The sequence below is a fragment of the Capsicum annuum genome, chromosome 3 (genome assembly GCF_002878395.1).
Source record: "Capsicum annuum cultivar UCD-10X-F1 chromosome 3, UCD10Xv1.1, whole genome shotgun sequence".
Classification (NCBI taxonomy): domain Eukaryota; kingdom Viridiplantae; phylum Streptophyta; class Magnoliopsida; order Solanales; family Solanaceae; genus Capsicum; species Capsicum annuum.
The window spans coordinates 81,849,682-81,854,878 of record NC_061113.1 but is presented as its reverse complement, the minus strand read 5'-3'; the positions used below and the strand labels follow the sequence as shown (position 1 = coordinate 81,854,878).

The window sequence follows — 5,197 nt, the reverse complement described above, 5'->3', positions numbered from 1 at the left end:
TACAGAGAAAATTCTTCAAATTTTCTATGAGGCATTAGACCAATTAAACAAAATGGTGGTTGATAATGTATCTAGTGATTCTCGTGTAATGCTATGATATAGTGTTACGGTGACTTTGTTAGATCACGTGAGAAAACAAAATAGAGAATGGCATACGATCATGGGGTCCTCAGTGACATCTTTTGTAAGAAAAAAGCAAAAAAAAAAGGATGAGTAAATGGATGAAAATTTGTCCAAGGTGTTGATGCAACTTGACCTTTTTACCAAAAATGTGATGGGGGCTCCTCCTAAGGTGGTTTTCACAACCGAAATAGGGCCTAGATGTAATGGGCATCCCAAGTCCAACTAGAACCAGGGACCGCCCCGTTAAGCCAACCTAACCACCTTCTACTGCCTTAGATGAGCTTAATTTCAAGCATATAAAAAGATTGCGCAAATTTTCTCATGAAGACTCTGGGATAGGATCACAATCGTGACCGACCCAATCGAGAACAAAACCAACCATCCATGTCATACCAAACCAAATATAATATTATAACATAATATGATAATCAAACCAAAAATATAATATGATGGAACAACAATCAATATTGTCCAATGATGTAAGCCTAAAACCAATGCCAATGCTAAGGCCAAAACGAATACCAATCCTGCCCATACCAACCCCAAGAAAAAACACAAAGCCACTATCTAAAAGAATACAAATATCTGGTTGGGACATGACCCCAACCATGGAAAAAACCAACATCCAAAAGAAAAAAAATGTCTAAGAATGTCCATATCATTAAATAGATCCTTCCAGAAAAATGGAAGCTCACCACTTCAATCCAAACATTGTCCCCGAGTCAATAACTATGTAAGAGGAGTCGAACAACCGGTTCCTGCATATCAAGGGTTTACAACCACCAGTAGATGGGTTAAAGAGTAATAGCTAGCATGTATTTCAGGATAAGGATAAAGTAATTCCATTTAAACAGCAAAGTAAAACCATCCATAATGCATACAACCATACATATATATGATTGCCGGGAAATGAAATTCGTATTTAGAATGCATTTAAAAGCTTTTACTTCGGCTGTGTAACCTTGCCGTTTAACGACACCTATGGGCCATATGGCTTCATCTCCCCCTACTGAAATAGTCCCAATGAGTTAAGCCATACGACCAGGAATATCCCATGGGATTACTAATACATCCCTCCAATATAAAATGTGACACTCATACGTGGTTATCAAAGATCCCTTATATCAGCAAATATGAGTTTCAAGTTTTGATTCCCCCGTAACCCCCACCTTCCACGACTTAGTTACACATCTCGCCATTAATGCCCAAATTAAAACCATGTCCAAACAATCCAATTAAAATTTATTACCAAGGCCAATTATTAGTGGTATTGTCATATCAACCATCCTTGCAAGATTTATCCATAGCCAAACCATTTAGGTTATGGGGACTCTCAAGTGTTCTTTTTGTTTACAACATTAACCTCTTGGGAGACTACCATGTTCTCCACAAGAATATCCAATTAGCCTTTAACCTTTGTAAACCATTTAAACCATTTATAGTTTCATATATAAGCTAAAAACAAGCAAAAGTTCCATTTAAAGAAGTCAATGCAATGAACATATCTTTATAAGAATTTTATCAAACACCTTGGGGGCGTAATATAACCAAAACCAATTCCAAAGACCATTAAACCATTACCATGCAAACCAATTTCCCAAAACCAACATTAATGCATATAAAAGTATAATTAAACCATAGGAAACCATGACCAAGTATTATAAACAGAAACCCCAATTAACAGTTGAAAACCATAAACCATGCATTGTTGAAACCATGAAAACCTCCATAAAATCCATGCCTTTTTAGAAATAGTAAGTAGGGAAGAGACACATACCTTAAAATGCGAAATATGATTGAAGAAAATCAGTAAACAAAGCCCCAAAGCAATCCGTTAGTTGAAACCCTAGCTCTCTTGCCCCAAAAGCTCTTGAGAGAATTATGATGCATTTGGAATTATTTTCTAAGTATTAATGAATTGAATAATAGGGTAAATAACCTCCTAAGTGTATTAGAAGTCATGGGCCATAATTAGGGTAAGTAGGGAAATTTCCAAAATACCCCCACTTAAATTCCTCAAAAATCTATCACAGGGATACGACTGATCCTCTTACGAGTAGTACTCTTCCTTATAATTGGTTTACACCAGTCATAACCAGGCCTTAACCTTTGGATCAGACACTTTCCATCATATGACTCATCCAACCAATTCTTAAACTCAGCATAAGATTTGTACCTACGGTCCGTATCCCTGGCAGAATGAAATACCAGGAGGATTAAACACTGACCACCATCTGGGTCACCAATATGATTCGTATCAATCATTATGACTTGCGCCCATAAGTCATGACCATTCTAGTGATCAAAACCATCCCACTAAATAACAGTGGTCATCTTATGATTGGACCATACCACTTATACCCTAGTATACTGCTCGTACCCTAGAGTCGTATTGGGTTTGAAGAACGTATTTCAAGAAAAATTTCTAAGGCAAAAACACAGGATGTAATATTCTCCCCCGCTAGGAATATTCATCCCCGAATAACGGATATGGTAAGGGAAACCACACACAGATTCATTTACATTATCAAATATCCCTTTATCAAAGTTTGAAAATAAAGAGGCGAAGCTGTTAATCTTTCCTTTAACAAATTCAGAAAATAATGATGTGTTCAAGAACACATAACTTCTGTATGAATACCTGGAGCATAAAAAAAGAATGGATACTTGGACTTCATGTCCTCTTTTACTTCCCATGTAGCTTATTACACTTTATGGTCCCAGGACAGAGAAATTTCTTTAGGTGAATTCCAGTAGACCAGGACGATGAGCCCACGATGCCTTACCTGGAGCAGCGCTAAAGCCTGGGTGGTGCCTCAGTTGGAGCATCACAAAAGAGAAGGCGGTTCCTCACTTAGAGCGGGGCTACAGACAAGGCGACGTGGGCTCCACTCCTCCCAGGATAATTTTATCCTAGTATATAAGGAACACGTGAAAACAATTTCAATCATTTTTTGCAAGCACACCAGTGGTGGAAAATCATAAAAATCTCTCTTTTAGGGATCTTAGACGTTCTTTTGAACTTCTTTACTTCAAGATTAATTCTTGGTATGATTAATTACTTATTTTTTATGTTGAATTCAAACATAAGTGGCTAATCAATCTTATTCTAGGGTTGAGGCTAAGAACATGATTACTCTTTGATCTTCTTTATCATAGTTTCTTATTGGATTATCGTATGGGTTATTCTTAATTTCTTGAGCTTACTATTTTTTGAGTGAACACCATTAGAATAAATCTATTTTTCAATGTGAATCCAAAAGGAGAATCGAGGAATAGAACAAAAAAAATTAACAAGCAATGTTCTTATCCTTATATGAAATAAGGGGTTTAAATAAGCATCTAGGATAGGTATATACCTAGAAGCCTTGCTTGGTTCAATTGCAAAAAGATAACTTTATGCATCTAGATGAATTGTAGCATCTCTGTGGGAGCTGTATTTGCAATTTTGAGATAGATAAAATATTTGAGGTCGGGAGACCAAGATTTTAACATTAACTTTGCGAATCAATAACCCGATAACCAACTAGAATGCGATAAGAAGATAGAATTGTATGATTATCATCATTACTATTTACAATCGTTGCTTGCTTTGTTATTGTCATAAATTGTTATTTCTAATTTATTAATTGACATTTTTATTCATAATTTCACAATCATCTTGATACTTTAAAAGACATAATACCTTCTTGTCTAAAACTAAAAGTTGGTTAATTTACTAATTACTTAATCCTCGTGGGAATGATATATGTCTATCTATATCACTATATTACTTGTACGATCACATGCACTTATATGTGTATTTGAAAAAAATAATATTTTGGCGTCGTTGCCGGGTACTAGTATAATTAGTACTTTGCTGTATTTTTGGTTTTTGATTATAAGTTTAAGTGTTAACTACTTGATCTTAGTAGCTGAATTTTTGTAGGTTTAGTTGAATACAAGACTGGCAAGAGATAAAGAGTTGGTAGAGCCTTTCGTAGAACCAAAACTAATATTTCAACTAAGGCGAAGATCTCAATATCCCATTCAACAAGTTCAAATGGATGAAAAAGTTGATACAAATGATCCTGGTAATCCGAATGCCGGACATATCCCAGCTCTGGGTATCCCAGCTATTCCTGCTTAACCAGATACTAGACCTATTTGTGAGGTTGAAATCCCACTCAGGAACCATGCTACTAACAGTATTTGCAAGCCTGAGCCAGGTGGTTGATTTGAATTAAAGTAGAATATGGTGCAATTGTTGAATTTGGCTGGGCAATTTTTTGGCCTTTCACATGAAGACCCACAGTAGCACGTATAGACCTTCCTAGAAATAAGCAATACTTATATTCCTATAGGGTTGAATACTAATTATGTCATACTAACACTCTTCTTTTTTCTATAATTGGGAAGTGAAGAGGTGGTTACATTCTGAACTACCGCTCCTCATTACTTCTTGGCAAGATCTATCTTGGAAGTTCCTTATTCAATTCTTTCCATCTAGGAAGACTTCACATTTGAGAAGTGAGATTTTGATTTTTAGACAGAAAGAATGTGAGAATCTCTAACAAGTTTGGGAGAGATTTAAAAGTATGCTTTGAAATTGCCCTCACCATCATCAGTTTAATGATATTCTTGTTCATACTTTTATTAAGGGGTTAGACCAAAATACCAAGATTCTCTTAGATTCAATAGTAGGTGGGCAAGCTCTTGAGAAAACTTATGATGAATTGTACACAATGCTGAATTAAATGTCACAAGGGAACCGAGAATGGCATGTTACTCAAGGAGTGCTCCTAAGAAGGTTGTCGGTATGTTAGAGGTTGGTCAGTTCACTCCTCTAACAGCTCAGCTTGTAGCAATGTAAAATCAGATGCTTACTCAATTCAACAACATGAAGTTATGGGTTTTGCAAGAAGCAACTATAGCTAATGTAGTCCAATAGATGAATTCTTGGTTTGAGGTTTGTGGAAGTAGTAAACACGCAACAAATGCTTGTGCAGTTAATCTAGATTCTATGAATTATTTGGGGAATGAGAATTGTCCAGTACAACAAGAGTTTGGTAACACATATAATCCCAACAGGAGG

General features: G+C 36.0%; 1 non-coding gene across 1 annotated transcript; it reads right to left on the bottom strand.

Annotated features, from left to right (window-relative positions):
* Positions 1-4,622: 4,622 nt before the first annotated feature.
* On the bottom strand, positions 4,623-4,729 carry LOC124897527. Its single transcript, XR_007054239.1, has one exon. It is a non-coding gene; the product is annotated as a small nucleolar RNA R71 (small nucleolar RNA).
* Positions 4,730-5,197: the final 468 nt, after the last annotated feature.